Genomic DNA, 18,625 nt, shown 5'->3' with positions numbered 1-18,625 from the left:
GATCAGAAGCGTAGTTTTCGAGATATATCGAGATATTTAAAAGTTCCGAAGCCGCACCAACGTAATAGAGATACAGAAACACCGTGGCCCCTTTCTTTGAGATAACTCTGCACTAGTGCGAGCCGCAAATGCCACTTCCAGCTTAGCTGTGCAGAAGAAGAACAACAAGAAGAAATATCTCGAAATATGCCCGTCAGGCCCCTTCCCTTGAGATAAATCTGCAAATATCTCGGAAACGAAGCGAGCTATGGCAAAATGTTAAGAGACCTTTTTTGTAGAGAATTAAGTTTCCTACTTTTTATGTTCTACGATATTTTTTGATTAGATGCGTAGTTCTCGAGATATATCAAGATATTTAAAAGTTCCGAAGCCGCACCAACATAATAGAGATACAGAAACACCGTGGCCCCTTTCTTTGAGATAACTCTGCACTATTGCGAGCTGCAAATGCCACTTCCAGCTTAGCTGTGCAGAAGAAGAACAACAAGAAGAAGAAATATCTCGAAATATGTCCGTCAGGCCCCTTCCCTTGAGATAAATCTGCAAATATCTCGGAAACGAAGCGAGCTATGGCAAAATGTTATGAGACTTTATTTGTAGAGAATTAAGTTTCCTACTTTTTATGTTCTACGATATTTTCTGATCAGATGCGTAGTTCTCGAGATATATCAAGATATTTAAAAGTTCCGAAGCCGCACCAACATAATAGAGATACAGAAACACCGTGGCCCCTTTCTTTGAGATAACTCCGCACTATTGCGAGCTGGAAACGCCACTTCCAGTTTAGCTGTGCAGAAGAAGAACAACAAGAAGAAGAAATATCTCGAAATATGTCCGTCAGGCCCCTTCCCTTGAGATAAATCTGCAAATATCTCGGAAACGAAGCGAGCTATGGCAAAATGTTGAGAGACCTTTTTTGTAGAGAATTAAGTTTCCTACTTTTTATGTTCTATGAAATTTTTTGATCAGATGCGTAGTTCTCGAGATATATCAAGATATTTAAAAGTTCCGAAGCCGCACCAACATAATAGAGATACAGAAACACCTTGGCCCCTTTCTTTGAGATAACTCTGCGCTATTGCGAGCTGGAAACGCCACTTCCAGCTTAGCTGTGCAGAAGAAGAACAACAAGAAGAAGAAATATCTCGAAATATGTCCGTCAGGCCCCTTCCCTTGAGATGTATCTGCAAATATCTCGGAAACGAAGCAAGCTATGGCAAAATGTTAAGAGACCTTTTTTGTAGAGAATTATGTTTCCTACAATTTATGTTCTATGATATTTTTTGATCAGAAGCGTAGTTTTCGAGATATATCGAGATATTTAAAAGTTCCGAAGCCGCACCAACATAATAGAGATACAGAAACACCGTGGCCCCTTTCTTTGAGATAACTCTGCACTATTGCGAGCTGGAAACGCCACTTCCAGTTTAGCTGTGCAGAAGAAGAACAACAAGAAGAAGAAATATCTCGAAATATGTCCGTCAGGCCCCTTCCCTTGAGATAAATCTGCAAATATCTCGGACACGAAGCGAGCTATGGCAAAATGTTATGAGAACTTTTTTGTAGAGAATTAAATTTTCTACTTTTTATGTTCCATGATATTTTTTGATCAGATGCGTAGTTCTCGAGATATATCAAGATATTTAAAAGTTCCGAAGCTGCACCAACATAATAGAGATACAGAAACACCGTGGCCCCTTTCTTTGAGATAACTCTGCACTAGTGCGAGATGCAAATGCCACTTCCAGCTTAGCTGTGCAGAAGAAGAACAACAAGAAGAAGAAATATCTCGAAATATGTCCGTCAGGCCCCTTCCCTTGAGATAAATCTGCAAATATCTCGGAAACGAAGCGAGCTATGGCAAAATGTTAAGAGACCTTTTTTGTAGAGAATTAAGTTTCCTACTTTTTATGTTCTATGATATTTTTTGATCAGATGCGTAGTTCTCGAGATATATCAAGATATTTAAAAGTTCCGAAGCCGCACCAACATAATAGAGATACAGAAACACCGTGGCCCCCTTCTTTGAGATAACTCTGCACTATTGCGAGCTGCAAATGCCACTTCCAGCTTAGCTGTGCAGAAGAAGAACAACAAGAAGAAGAAATATCTCGAAATATGTCCGTCAGGCCCCTTCCCTTGAGATAAATCTGCAAATATCTCGGAAACGAAGCGAGCTATGGCAAAATGTTAAGAGACCTTTTTTGTAGAGAATTAAGTTTCCTACTTTTTATGTTCTACGATATTTTTTGATTAGATGCGTAGTTCTCGAGATATATCAAGATATTTAAAAGTTCCGAAGCCGCACCAACATAATAGAGATACAGAAACACCGTGGCCCCTTTCTTTGAGATAACTCTGCACTATTGCGAGCTGCAAATGCCACTTCCAGCTTAGCTGTGCAGAAGAAGAACAACAAGAAGAAGAAATATCTCGAAATATGTCCGTCAGGCCCCTTCCCTTGAGATAAATCTGCAAATATCTCGGAAACGAAGCGAGCTATGGCAAAATGTTATGAGACTTTATTTGTAGAGAATTAAGTTTCCTACTTTTTATGTTCTACGATATTTTCTGATCAGATGCGTAGTTCTCGAGATATATCAAGATATTTAAAAGTTCCGAAGCCGCACCAACATAATAGAGATACAGAAACACCGTGGCCCCTTTCTTTGAGATAACTCCGCACTATTGCGAGCTGGAAACGCCACTTCCAGTTTAGCTGTGCAGAAGAAGAACAACAAGAAGAAGAAATATCTCGAAATATGTCCGTCAGGCCCCTTCCCTTGAGATAAATCTGCAAATATCTCGGAAACGAAGCGAGCTATGGCAAAATGTTGAGAGACCTTTTTTGTAGAGAATTAAGTTTCCTACTTTTTATGTTCTATGAAATTTTTTGATCAGATGCGTAGTTCTCGAGATATATCAAGATATTTAAAAGTTCCGAAGCCGCACCAACATAATAGAGATACAGAAACACCTTGGCCCCTTTCTTTGAGATAACTCTGCGCTATTGCGAGCTGGAAACGCCACTTCCAGCTTAGCTGTGCAGAAGAAGAACAACAAGAAGAAGAAATATCTCGAAATATGTCCGTCAGGCCCCTTCCCTTGAGATGTATCTGCAAATATCTCGGAAACGAAGCAAGCTATGGCAAAATGTTAAGAGACCTTTTTTGTAGAGAATTATGTTTCCTACAATTTATGTTCTATGATATTTTTTGATCAGAAGCGTAGTTTTCGAGATATATCGAGATATTTAAAAGTTCCGAAGCCGCACCAACATAATAGAGATACAGAAACACCGTGGCCCCTTTCTTTGAGATAACTCTGCACTATTGCGAGCTGGAAACGCCACTTCCAGTTTAGCTGTGCAGAAGAAGAACAACAAGAAGAAGAAATATCTCGAAATATGTCCGTCAGGCCCCTTCCCTTGAGATAAATCTGCAAATATCTCGGACACGAAGCGAGCTATGGCAAAATGTTATGAGAACTTTTTTGTAGAGAATTAAATTTTCTACTTTTTATGTTCCATGATATTTTTTGATCAGATGCGTAGTTCTCGAGATATATCAAGATATTTAAAAGTTCCGAAGCTGCACCAACATAATAGAGATACAGAAACACCGTGGCCCCTTTCTTTGAGATAACTCTGCACTAGTGCGAGATGCAAATGCCACTTCCAGCTTAGCTGTGCAGAAGAAGAACAACAAGAAGAAGAAATATCTCGAAATATGTCCGTCAGGCCCCTTCCCTTGAGATAAATCTGCAAATATCTCGGAAACGAAGCGAGCTATGGCAAAATGTTAAGAGACCTTTTTTGTAGAGAATTAAGTTTCCTACTTTTTATGTTCTATGATATTTTTTGATCAGATGCGTAGTTCTCGAGATATATCAAGATATTTAAAAGTTCCGAAGCCGCACCAACATAATAGAGATACAGAAACACCGTGGCCCCCTTCTTTGAGATAACTCTGCACTATTGCGAGCTGCAAATGCCACTTCCAGCTTAGCTGTGCAGAAGAAGAACAACAAGAAGAAGAAATATCTCGAAATATGTCCGTCAGGCCCCTTCCCTTGAGATAAATCTGCAAATATCTCGGAAACGAAGCGAGCTATGGCAAAATGTTAAGAGACCTTTTTTGTAGAGAATTAAGTTTCCTACTTTTTATGTTCTACGATATTTTTTGATTAGATGCGTAGTTCTCGAGATATATCAAGATATTTAAAAGTTCCGAAGCCGCACCAACATAATAGAGATACAGAAACACCGTGGCCCCTTTCTTTGAGATAACTCTGCACTATTGCGAGCTGCAAATGCCACTTCCAGCTTAGCTGTGCAGAAGAAGAACAACAAGAAGAAGAAATATCTCGAAATATGTCCGTCAGGCCCCTTCCCTTGAGATAAATCTGCAAATATCTCGGAAACGAAGCGAGCTATGGCAAAATGTTGAGAGACCTTTTTTGTAGAGAATTAAGTTTCCTACTTTTTATGTTCTATGATATTTTTTGATCAGATGCGTAGTTCTCGAGATATATCAAGATATTTAAAAGTTCCGAAGCCGCACCAACATAATAGAGATACAGAAACACCGTGGCCCCTTTCTTTGAGATAACTCTGCACTAGTGCGAGATGCAAATGCCACTTCCAGCTTAGCTGTGCAGAAGAAGAACAACAAGAAGAAGAAATATCTCGAAATATGTCCGTCAGGCCCCTTCCCTTGAGATAAACCTGCAAATATCTCGGAAACGAAGCGAGCTATGGCAAAATGTTAAGAGACCTTTTTTGTAGAGAATTAAGTTTCCTCCTTTTTATGTTCTATGATATTTTTTGATCAGATGCGTAGTTCTCGAGATATATCAAGATATTTAAAAGTTCCGAAGCCGCACCAACATAATAGAGATACAGAAACACCGTGGCCCCTTTCTTTGAGATAACTCTGCGCTATTGCGAGCTGGAAACGCCACTTCCAGTTTAGCTGTGCAGAAGAAGAACAACAAGAAGAAGAAATATCTCGAAATATGTCCGTCAGGCCCCTTCCCTTGAGATAAATCTGCAAATATCTCGGAAACGAAGCGAGCTATGGCAAAATGTTAAGAGACCTTTTTTGTAGAGAATTAAGTTTCCTACTTTTTATGTTCTATGATATTTTTTGATCAGATGCGTAGTTCTCGAGATATATCAAGATATTTAAAAGTTCCGAAGCCGCACCAACATAATAGAGATACAGAAACACCGTGGCCCCTTTCTTTGAGATAACTCTGCACTATTGCGAGCTGCAAATGCCACTTCCAGCTTAGCTGTGCAGAAGAAGAACAACAAGAAGAAGAAATATCTCGAAATATGTCCGTCAGGCCCCTTCCCTTGAGATAAATCTGCAAATATCTCGGAAACGAAGCGAGCTATGGCAAAATGTTAAGAGACCTTTTTTGTAGAGAATTAAGTTTCCTACTTTTTATGTTCTACGATATTTTTTGATTAGATGCGTAGTTCTCGAGATATATCAAGATATTTAAAAGTTCCGAAGCCGCACCAACATAATAGAGATACAGAAACACCGTGGCCCCTTTCTTTGAGATAACTCTGCACTATTGCGAGCTGCAAATGCCACTTCCAGCTGAGCTGTGCAGAAGAAGAACAACAAGAAGAAGAAATATCTCGAAATATGTCCGTCAGGCCCCTTCCCTTGAGATAAATCTGCAAATATCTCGGAAACGAAGCGAGCTATGGCAAAATGTTGAGAGACCTTTTTTGTAGAGAATTAAGTTTCCTACTTTTTATGTTCTATGATATTTTTTGATCAGATGCGTAGTTCTCGAGATATATCAAGATATTTAAAAGTTCCGAAGCCGCACCAACATAATAGAGATACAGAAACACCGTGGCCCCTTTCTTTGAGATAACTCTGCACTAGTGCGAGATGCAAATGCCACTTCCAGCTTAGCTGTGCAGAAGAAGAACAACAAGAAGAAGAAATATCTCGAAATATGTCCGTCAGGCCCCTTCCCTTGAGATAAACCTGCAAATATCTCGGAAACGAAGCGAGCTATGGCAAAATGTTAAGAGACCTTTTTTGTAGAGAATTAAGTTTCCTCCTTTTTATGTTCTATGATATTTTTTGATCAGATGCGTAGTTCTCGAGATATATCAAGATATTTAAAAGTTCCGAAGCCGCACCAACATAATAGAGATACAGAAACACCGTGGCCCCTTTCTTTGAGATAACTCTGCGCTATTGCGAGCTGGAAACGCCACTTCCAGTTTAGCTGTGCAGAAGAAGAACAACAAGAAGAAGAAATATCTCGAAATATGTCCGTCAGGCCCCTTCCCTTGAGATAAATCTGCAAATATCTCGGAAACGAAGCGAGCTATGGCAAAATGTTAAGAGACCTTTTTTGTAGAGAATTAAGTTTCCTACTTTTTATGTTCTATGATATTTTTTGATCAGATGCGTAGTTCTCGAGATATATCAAGATATTTAAAAGTTCCGAAGCCGCACCAACATAATAGAGATACAGAAACACCGTGGCCCCTTTCTTTGAGATAACTCTGCACTATTGCGAGCTGCAAATGCCACTTCCAGCTTAGCTGTGCAGAAGAAGAACAACAAGAAGAAGAAATATCTCGAAATATGTCCGTCAGGCCCCTTCCCTTGAGATAAATCTGCAAATATCTCGGAAACGAAGCGAGCTATGGCAAAATGTTAAGAGACCTTTTTTGTAGAGAATTAAGTTTCCTACAATTTATGTACTATGATATTTTTTGATCAGAAGCGTAGTTTTCGAGATATATCGAGATATTTAAAAGTTCCGAAGCCGCACCAACATAATAGAGATACAGAAACACCGTGGCCCCTTTCTTTGAGATAACTCTGCACTAGTGCGAGCCGCAAATGCCACTTCCAGCTTAGCTGTGCAGAAGAAGAACAACAAGAAGAAATATCTCGAAATATGTCCGTCAGGCTCCTTCCCTTGGGATAAATCTGCAAATATCTCGGAAACGAAGCGAGCTATGGCAAAATGTTAAGAGACCTTTTTTGTAGAGAATTAAGTTTCCTACTTTTTATGTTCTACGATATTTTTTGATTAGATGCGTAGTTCTCGAGATATATCAAGATATTTAAAAGTTCCGAAGCCGCACCAACATAATAGAGATACAGAAACACCGTGGCCCCTTTCTTTGAGATAACTCTGCACTATTGCGAGCTGCAAATGCCACTTCCAGCTTAGCTGTGCAGAAGAAGAACAACAAGAAGAAGAAATATCTCGAAATATGTCCGTCAGGCCCCTTCCCTTGAGATAAATCTGCAAATATCTCGGAAACGAAGCGAGCTATGGCAAAATGTTAAGAGACCTTTTTTGTAGAGAATTAAGTTTCCTACAATTTATGTTCTATGATATTTTTTGATCAGAAGCGTAGTTTTCGAGATATATCGAGATATTTAAAAGTTCCGAAGCCGCACCAACATAATAGAGATACAGAAACACCGTGGCCCCTTTCTTTGAGATAACTCTGCACTAGTGCGAGCCGCAAATGCCACTTCCAGCTTAGCTGTGCAGAAGAAGAACAACAAGAAGAAATATCTCGAAATATGTCCGTCAGGCTCCTTCCCTTGAGATAAATCTGCAAATATCTCGGAAACGAAGCGAGCTATGGCAAAATGTTAAGAGACCTTTTTTGTAGAGAATTAAGTTTCCTACTTTTTATGTTCTACGATATTTTTTGATTAGATGCGTAGTTCTCGAGATATATCAAGATATTTAAAAGTTCCGAAGCCGCACCAACATAATAGAGATACAGAAACACCGTGGCCCCTTTCTTTGAGATAACTCTGCACTATTGCGAGCTGCAAATGCCACTTCCAGCTTAGCTGTGCAGAAGAAGAACAACAAGAAGAAGAAATATCTCGAAATATGTCCGTCAGGCCCCTTCCCTTGAGATAAATCTGCAAATATCTCGGAAACGAAGCGAGCTATGGCAAAATGTTAAGAGACCTTTTTTGTAGAGAATTAAGTTTCCTACAATTTATGTTCTATGATATTTTTTGATCAGAAGCGTAGTTTTCGAGATATATCGAGATATTTAAAAGTTCCGAAGCCGCACCAACATAATAGAGATACAGAAACACCGTGGCCCCTTTCTTTGAGATAACTCTGCACTAGTGCGAGCCGCAAATGCCACTTCCAGCTTAGCTGTGCAGAAGAAGAACAACAAGAAGAAATATCTCGAAATATGTCCGTCAGGCTCCTTCCCTTGAGATAAATCTGCAAATATCTCGGAAACGAAGCGAGCTATGGCAAAATGTTATGAGACTTTATTTGTAGAGAATTAAGTTTCCCACTTTTTATGTTCTACGATATTTTTTGATCAGATGCGTAGTTCTCGAGATATATCAAGATATTTAAAAGTTCCGAAGCCGCACCAACATAATAGAGATACAGAAACACCGTGGCCCCTTTCTTTGAGATAACTCTGCACTATTGCGAGCTGGAAACGCCACTTCCAGTTTAGCTGTGCAGAAGAAGAACAACAAGAAGATGAAATATCTCGAAATATGTCCGTCAGGCCCCTTCCCTTGAGATAAATCTGCAAATATCTCGGAAACGAAGCGAGCTATGGCGAAATGTTAAGAGACCTTTTTTGTAGAGAATTAAGTTTCCTACTTTTTATGTTCTACGATATTTTTTGATCAGATGCGTAGTTCTCGAGATATATCAAGATATTTAAAAGTTCCGAAGCCGCACCAACATAATAGAGATACAGAAACACCGTGGCCCCTTTCTTTGAGATAACTCTGCACTATTGCGAGCTGGAAACGCCACTTCCAGTTTAGCTGTGCAGAAGAAGAACAACAAGTAGAAGAAATATCTCGAAATATGTCCGTCAGGCCCCTTCCCTTGAGATAAATCTGCAAATATCTCGGAAACGAAGCGAGCTATGGCAAAATGTTGAGAGACCTTTTTTGTAGAGAATTAAGTTTCCTACTTTTTATGTTCTATGATATTTTTTGATCAGATGCGTAGTTCTCGAGATATATCAAGATATTTAAAAGTTCCGAAGCCGCACCAACATAATAGAGATACAGAAACACCGTGGCCCCTTTCTTTGAGATAACTCTGCACTAGTGCGAGATGCAAATGCCACTTCCAGCTTAGCTGTGCAGAAGAAGAACAACAAGAAGAAGAAATATCTCGAAATATGTCCGTCAGGCCCCTTCCCTTGAGATAAACCTGCAAATATTTCGGAAACGAAGCGAGCTATGGCAAAATGTTAAGAGACCTTTTTTGTAGAGAATTAAGTTTCCTCCTTTTTATGTTCTATGATATTTTTTGATCAGATGCGTAGTTCTCGAGATATATCAAGATATTTAAAAGTTCCGAAGCCGCACCAACATAATAGAGATACAGAAACACCGTGGCCCCTTTCTTTGAGATAACTCTGCGCTATTGCGAGCTGGAAACGCCACTTCCAGTTTAGCTGTGCAGAAGAAGAACAACAAGAAGAAGAAATATCTCGAAATATGTCCGTCAGGCCCCTTCCCTTGAGATAAATCTGCAAATATCTCGGAAACGAAGCGAGCTATGGCAAAATGTTAAGAGACCTTTTTTGTAGAGAATTAAGTTTCCTACTTTTTATGTTCTATGATATTTTTTGATCAGATGCGTAGTTCTCGAGATATATCAAGATATTTAAAAGTTCCGAAGCCGCACCAACATAATAGAGATACAGAAACACCGTGGCCCCTTTCTTTGAGATAACTCTGCACTATTGCGAGCTGCAAATGCCACTTCCAGCTTAGCTGTGCAGAAGAAGAACAACAAGAAGAAGAAATATCTCGAAATATGTCCGTCAGGCCCCTTCCCTTGAGATAAATCTGCAAATATCTCGGAAACGAAGCGAGCTATGGCAAAATGTTAAGAGACCTTTTTTGTAGAGAATTAAGTTTCCTACAATTTATGTTCTATGATATTTTTTGATCAGAAGCGTAGTTTTTGAGATATATCGAGATATTTAAAAGTTCCGAAGCCGCACCAACATAATAGATATACAGAAACACCGTGGCCCCTTTCTTTGAGATAACTCTGCACTAGTGCGAGCCGCAAATGCCACTTCCAGCTTAGCTGTGCAGAAGAAGAACAACAAGAAGAAATATCTCGAAATATGTCCGTCAGGCTCCTTCCCTTGAGATAAATCTGCAAATATCTCGGAAACGAAGCGAGCTATGGCAAAATGTTAAGAGACCTTTTTTGTAGAGAATTAAGTTTCCTACTTTTTATGTTCTACGATATTTTTTGATTAGATGCGTAGTTCTCGAGATATATCAAGATATTTAAAAGTTCCGAAGCCGCACCAACATAATAGAGATACAGAAACACCGTGGCCCCTTTCTTTGAGATAACTCTGCACTATTGCGAGCTGCAAATGCCACTTCCAGCTTAGCTGTGCAGAAGAAGAACAACAAGAAGAAGAAATATCTCGAAATATGTCCGTCAGGCCCCTTCCCTTGAGATAAATCTGCAAATATCTCGGAAACGAAGCGAGCTATGGCAAAATGTTAAGAGACCTTTTTTGTAGAGAATTAAGTTTCCTACAATTTATGTTCTATGATATTTTTTGATCAGAACCGTAGTTTTCGAGATATATCGAGATATTTAAAAGTTCCGAAGCCGCACCAACATAATAGAGATACAGAAACACCTTGGCCCCTTTCTTTGAGATAACTCTGCACTAGTGCGAGCCGCAAATGCCACTTCCAGCTTAGCTGTGCAGAAGAAGAACAACAAGAAGAAATATCTCGAAATATGTCCGTCAGGCTCCTTCCCTTGAGATAAATCTGCAAATATCTCGGAAACGAAGCGAGCTATGGCAAAATGTTAAGAGACCTTTTTTGTAGAGAATTAAGTTTCCTACTTTTTATGTTCTACGATATTTTTTGATTAGATGCGTAGTTCTCGAGATATATCAAGATATTTAAAAGTTCCGAAGCCGCACCAACATAATAGAGATACAGAAACACCGTGGCCCCTTTCTTTGAGATAACTCTGCACTATTGCGAGCTGCAAATGCCACTTCCAGCTTAGCTGTGCAGAAGAAGAACAACAAGAAGAAGAAATATCTCGAAATATGTCCGTCAGGCCCCTTCCCTTGAGATAAATCTGCAAATATCTCGGAAACGAAGCGAGCTATGGCAAAATGTTATGAGACTTTATTTGTAGAGAATTAAGTTTCCCACTTTTTATGTTCTACGATATTTTTTGATCAGATGCGTAGTTCTCGAGATATATCAAGATATTTAAAAGTTCCGAAGCCGCACCAACATAATAGAGATACAGAAACACCGTGGCCCCTTTCTTTGAGATAACTCTGCACTATTGCGAGCTGGAAACGCCACTTCCAGTTTAGCTGTGCAGAAGAAGAACAACAAGAAGATGAAATATCTCGAAATATGTCCGTCAGGCCCCTTCCCTTGAGATAAATCTGCAAATATCTCGGAAACGAAGCGAGCTATGGCAAAATGTTGAGAGACCTTTTTTGTAGAGAATTAAGTTTCCTACTTTTTATGTTCTATGATATTTTTTGATCAGATGCGTAGTTCTCGAGATATATCAAGATATTTAAAAGTTCCGAAGCCGCACCAACATAATAGAGATACAGAAACACCGTGGCCCCTTTCTTTGAGATAACTCTGCACTATTGCGAGCTGCAAATGCCACTTCCAGCTTAGCTGTGCAGAAGAAGAACAACAAGAAGAAGAAATATCTCGAAATATGTCCGTCAGGCCCCTTCCCTTGAGATAAATCTGCAAATATCTCGGAAACGAAGCGAGCTATGGCAAAATGTTAAGAGACCTTTTTTGTAGAGAATTAAGTTTCCTACTTTTTATGTTCTATGATATTTTTTGATCAGATGCGTAGTTCTCGAGATATATCAAGATATTTAAAAGTTCCGAAGCCGCACCAACATAATAGAGATACAGAAACAACGTGGCCCCTTTCTTTGAGATAACTCTGCACTATTGCGAGCTACAAATGCCACTTCCAGCTTAGCTGTGCAGAAGAAGAACAACAAGAAGAAGAAATATCTCGAAATATGTCCGTCAGGCCCCTTCCCTTGAGATGTATCTGCAAATATCTCGGAAACGAAGCGAGCTATGCCAAAATGTTAAGAGACCTTTTTTGTAGAGAATTATGTTTCCTACAATTTATGTTCTATGATATTTTTTGATCAGAGACGTAGTTTTCGAGATATATCGAGATATTTAAAAGTTCCGAAGCCGCACCAACATAATAGAGATACAGAAACACCGTGGCCCCTTTCTTTGAGATAACTCTGCACTATTGCGAGCTGGAAACGCCACTTCCAGTTTAGCTGTGCAGAAGAAGAACAACAAGAAGAAGAAATATCTCGAAATATGTCCGTCAGGCCCCTTCCCTTGAGATAAATCTGCAAATATCTCGGAAACGAAGCGAGCTATGGCAAAATGTTAAGAGACCTTTTTTGTAGAGAATTAAGTTTCCTACTTTTTATGTTCTATGATATTTTTTGATCAGATGCGTAGTTCTCGAGGTATATCAAGATATTTAAAAGTTCCGAAGCCGCACCAACATAATAGAGATACAGAAACACCGTGGCCCCTTTCTTTGAGATAACTCTGCACTATTGCGAGCTGGAAATGCCACTTCCAGTTTAGCTGTGCAGAAGAAGAACAACAAGAAGAAGAAATATCTCGAAATATGTCCGTCAGGCCCCTTCCCTTGAGATATATCTGCAAATATCTCGGAAACGAAGCGAGCTATGGCAAAATGTTAAGAGACGTTTTTTGTAGAGAATTAAGTTTCCTACTTTTTATGTTCTATGATATTTTTTGATCAGATGCGTAGTTCTCGAGATATATCAAGATATTTAAAAGTTCCGAAGTCGCACCAACATAATAGAGATACAGAAACACCGTGGCCCCTTTCTTTGAGACAACTCTGCACTATTGCGAGCTGGAAATGCCACTTCCAGTTTAGCTGTGCAGAAGAAGAACAACAAGAAGAAGAAATATCTCGAAATATGTCCGTCAGGCCCGTTACTTTGAGCTGAATCTGCGAATATCTCGGAAACGAAGCGAGCTATGGCAAAATGTTAAGAGACCTTTTTTGTAGAGAATTAAGTTTCCTACTTTTTATGTTCTATGATATTTTTTGATCAGATGCGTAGTTCTCGAGATATATCAAGATATTTAAAAGTTCCGAAGGCGCACCAACATAATAGAGATACAGAAACACCGTGGCCCCTTTCTTTGAGATAACTCTGCACTATTGCGAGCTGGAAATGCCACTTGCAGTTTAGCTGTGCAGAAGAAGAACAACAAGAAGAAGAAATATCTCGAAACATGTCCGTCAGGCCCGTTACTTTGAGCTGAATCTGCAAATATCTCGGAAACGAAGCGAGCTATGGCAAAATGTTAAGAGACGTTTTTTGTAGAGAATTATGTTTCCTACAATTTATGTTCTACGATATTTTTTGATCAGAAGCGTAGTTTTCGAGATATATCGAGATATTTAAAAGTTCCGAAGCCGCACCAACATAATAGAGATACAGAAACACCGTGGCCGCTGTCTTTGAGATAACTCTGCACTAGTGCGAGCCGCAAATGCCACTTCCAGCTTAGCTGTGCAGAAGAAGAACAACAAGAAGAAGAAATATCTCGAAATATGTCCGTCAGGCCCCTTCCCTTGAGATAAATCTGCAAATATCTCGGAAACGAAGCGAGCTATGGCAAAATGTTATGAGACTTTATTTGTAGAGAATTAAGTTTCCTACTTTTTATGTTCTACGATATTTTTTGATCAGATGCGTAGTTCTCGAGATATATCAAGATATTTAAAAGTTCCGAAGCCGCACCAACATAATAGAGATACAGAAACACCGTGGCCCCTTTCTTTGAGATAACTCTGCACTATTGCGAGCTGGAAACGCCACTTCCAGTTTAGCTGTGCAGAAGAAGAACAACAAGAAGAAGAAATATCTCGAAATATGTCCGTCAGGCCCCTTCCCTTGAGATAAATCTGCAAATATCTCGGAAACGAAGCGAGCTATGGCAAAATGTTGAGAGACCTTTTTTGTAGAGAATTAAGTTTCCTCCTTTTTATCTTCTATGATATTTTTTGATCAGATGCGTAGTTCTCGAGATATATCAAGATATTTAAAAGTTCCGAAGCCGCACCAACATAATAGAGATACAGAAACACCGTGGCCCCTTTCTTTGAGATAACTCTGCACTATTGCGAGCTGCAAATGCCACTTCCAGCTTAGCTGTGCAGAAGAAGAACAACAAGAAGAAGAAATATCTCGAAATATGTCCGTCAGGCCCCTTCCCTTGAGATAAATCTGCAAATATCTCGGAAACGAAGCGAGCTATGGCAAAATGTTAAGAGACCTTTTTTGTAGAGAATTAAGTTTCCTACTTTTTATGTTCTATGATATTTTTTGATCAGATGCGTAGTTCTCGAGATATATCAAGATATTCAAAAGTTCCGAAGCCGCACCAACATAATAGAGATACAGGAACACCGTGGCCCCTTTCTTTGAGATAACTCTGCACTATTGCGAGCTGGAAACGCCACTTCGAGTTTAGCTGTGCAGAAGAAGAACAACAAGAAGAAGAAATATCTCGAAATATGTCCGTCAGGCCCCTTCCCTTGAGATAAATCTGCAAATATCTCGGAAACGAAGCGAGCTATGGCAAAATGTTGAGAGACCTTTTTTGTAGAGAATTAAGTTTCCTCCTTTTTATCTTCTATGATATTTTTTGATCAGATGCGTAGTTCTCGAGATATATCAAGATATTTAAAAGTTCCGAAGCCGCACCAACATAATAGAGATACAGAAACACCGTGGCCCCTTTCTTTGAGATAACTCTGCACTATTGCGAGCTGCAAATGCCACTTCCAGCTTAGCTGTGCAGAAGAAGAACAACAAGAAGAAGAAATATCTCGAAATATGTCCGTCAGGCCCCTTCCCTTGAGATGTATCTGCAAATATCTCGGAAACGAAGCCAGCTATGGCAAAATGTTAAGAGACCTTTTTTGTAGAGAATTATGTTTCCTACAATTTATGTTCTATGATATTTTTTGATCAGAAGCGTAGTTTTCGAGATATATCGAGATATTTAAAAGTTCCGAAGCCGCACCAACATAATGGAGATACAGAAACACCGTGGCCCCTTTCTTTGAGATAACTCTGCACTATTGCGAGCTGGAAATGCCACTTCCAGTTTAGCTGTGCAGAAGAAGAACAACAAGAAGAAGAAATATCTCGAAATATGTCCGTCAGGCCCGTTACTTTGAGCTGAATCTGCAAATATCTCGGAAACGAAGCGAGCTATGGCAAAATGTTAAGAGACATTTTTTGTAGAGAATTATGTTTCCCACAATTTATGTTCTATTTTTTTTTTTGATCAGAAGCGTAGTTTTCGAGATATATCGAGATATTTAAAAGTTCCGAAGCCGCACCAACATAATAGACATACAGAAACACCGTGGCCCCTGTCTTTGAGATAACTCTGCACTAGTGCGAGCCGCAAATGCCACTTCCAGCTTCGCTGTGCAGAAGAAGAACAACAGGAAGAAATATCTCGAAATATGTCCGTCAGGCCCCTTCCCTTGCGATAAATCTGCAAATATCTCGGAAACGAAGCGAGCTATTGCAAAATGTTAAGAGACCTTTTTTGTAGAGAATTAGGTTTCCTACTTTTTATGTTCTATGATATTTTTTGATCAGATGCGTAGTTCTCGAGATATATCAAGATATTTAAAAGTTCCGAAGCCGCACCAACATAATAGAGATACAGAAACACCGTGGCCCCTTTCTTTGAGATAACTCTGCACTATTGCGAGCTGCAAATGCCACCTCCAGCTTAGCTGTGCAGAAGAAGAACAACAAGAAGAAGAAATATCTCGAAATATGTCCGTCAGGCCCCTTCCCTTGAGATAAATCTGCAAATATCTCGGAAACGAAGCGAGCTATGGCAAAATGTTGTGAGACTTTATTTGTAGAGAATTAAGTTTCCTACTTTTTATGTTCTACGATATTGTTTGATCAGATGCGTAGTTCTCGAGATATATCAAGATATTTAAAAGTTCCGAAGCCGCACCAACATAATAGAGATACAGAAACACCGTGGCCCCTTTCTTTGAGATAACTCTGCACTATTGCGAGCTGGAAACGCCACTTCCAGTTTAGCTGTGCAGAAGAAGAACAACAAGAAGAAGAAATATCTCGAAATATGTCCGTCAGGCCCGTTACTTTGAGATAAATCTGCAAATATCTCGGAAACGAAGCGAGCTATGGCAAAATGTTAAGAGACCTTTTTTGTAGAGAATTATGTTTCCTACAATTTATGTTCTATGATATTTTTTGATCAGAAGCGTAGTTTTCGAGATATATCAAGATATTTAAAAGTTCCGAAGCCGCACCAACATAATAGAGATACAGAAACACCGTGGCCCCTTTCTTTGAGATAACTCTGCACTAGTGCGAGATGCAAATGCCACTTCCAGCATAGCTGTGCAGAAGAAGAACAACAAGAAGAAGAAATATCTCGAAATATGTCCGTCAGGCCCCTTCCCTTGAGATAAATCTGCAAATATCTCGGAAACGAAGCGAGCTATGCAAAATGTTAAGAGACCTTTTTTGTAGAGAATTAAGTTTCCTACTTTTTATGTTCTATGATATTTTTTGATCAGATGCGTAGTTCTCGAGATATATCAAGATATTCAAAAGTTCCGAAGCCGCACCAACATAATAGAGATACAGAAACACCGTGGCCCCTTTCTTTGAGATAACTCTGCACTATTGCGAGCTGCAAATGCCACTTCCAGCTTAGCTGTGCAGAAGAAGAACAACAAGAAGAAGAAATATCTCGAAATATGTCCGTCAGGCCCCTTCCCTTGAGATGTATCTGCAAATATCTCGGAAACGAAGCGAGCTATGGCAAAATGTTAAGAGACCTTTTTTGTAGAGAATTAAGTTTCCTACTTTTTATGTTCTACGATATTTTTTGATCAGATGCGTAGTTCTCGAGATATATCAAGATATTTAAAAGTTCCGAAGCCGCACCAACATAATAGAGATACAGAAACACCGTGGCCCCTTTCTTTGAGATAACTCTGCACTATTGCGAGCTGCAAATGCCATTTCCAGCTTAGCTGTGCAGAAGAAGAACAACAAGAAGAAGAAATATCTCGAAATATGTCCGTCAGGCCCCTTCCCTTGAGATAAATCTGCAAATATCTCGGAAACGAAGCGAGCTATGCAAAATGTTAAGAGACCTTTTTTGTAGAGAATTAAGTTTCCTACTTTTTATGTTCTATGATATTTTTTGATCAGATGCGTAGTTCTCGAGATATATCAAGATATTCAAAAGTTCCGAAGCCGCACCAACATAATAGAGATACAGAAACACCGTGGCCCCTTTCTTTGAGATAACTCTGCACTATTGCGAGCTGGAAATGCCACTTCCAGTTTAGCTGTGCAGAAGAAGAACAACAAGAAGAAGAAATATCTCGAAATATGTCCGTCAGGCCCGTTACTTTGAGCTGAATCTGCAAATATCTCGGAAACGAAGCGAGCTATGGCAAAATGTTAAGAGACGTTTTTTGTAGAGAATTATGTTTCCTACAATTTATGTTCTATGATATTTTTTGATCAGAAGCGTAGTTTTCGAGATATATCGAGATATTTAAAAGTTCCGAAGCCGCACCAACATAATAGAGATACAGAAACACCGTGGCCCCTTTCTTTGAGATAACTCTGCACTATTGCGAGCTGCAAATGCCAGTTCCAGCCTAGCTGTGCAGAAGAAGAACAACAAGAAGAAGAAGTATCTCGAAATATGTCCGTCAGGCCCCTTCCCTTGAGATCAATCTGCAAATATCTCGGAAACGAAGCGAGCTATGGCAAAATGTTAAGAGACCTTTTTTGTAGAGAATTAAGTTTTCTACTTTTTATGTTCCATGATATTTTTTGATCAGATGCGTAGTTCTCGAGATATATCAAGATATTTAAAAGTTCCGAAGCTGCACCAACATAATAGAGATACAGAAACACCGTGGCCCCTTTCTTTGAGATAACTCTGCACTAGTGCGAGATGCAAATGCCACTTCCAGCTTAGCTGTGCAGAAGAAGAACAACAAGAAGAAATATCTCGAAATATGTCCGTCAGGCCCCTTCCCTTGCGATAAATCTGCAAATATCTCGGAAACGAAGCGAGCTGTTGCAAAATGTTAAGAGACCTTTTTTGTAGAGAATTAGGTTTCCTACTTTTTATGTTCTATGATATTTTTTGATCAGATGCGCAGTTCTCGAGATATATCAAGATATTTAAAAGTTCCGAAGCCGCACCAACATAATAGAGATACAGAAACACCGTGGCCCCTTTCTTTGAGATAACTCTGCACTATTGCGAGCTGCAAATGCCACTTCCAGCTTAGCTGTGCAGAAGAAGAACAACAAGAAGAAGAAATATCTCGAAATATGTCCGTCAGGCCCCTTCCCTTGAGATAAATCTGCAAATATCTCGGAAACGAAGCGAGCTATGGCAAAATGTTATGAGACTTTATTTGTAGAGAATTAAGTTTCCTA

This window comes from Osmia lignaria, unplaced genomic scaffold (genome assembly GCF_051020975.1).
Source record: "Osmia lignaria lignaria isolate PbOS001 unplaced genomic scaffold, iyOsmLign1 scaffold0001, whole genome shotgun sequence".
NCBI lineage: Eukaryota > Metazoa > Arthropoda > Insecta > Hymenoptera > Megachilidae > Osmia > Osmia lignaria.
The sequence above is the reverse complement of the archived record's forward strand: the minus strand, read 5'-3'. Positions refer to the sequence as shown.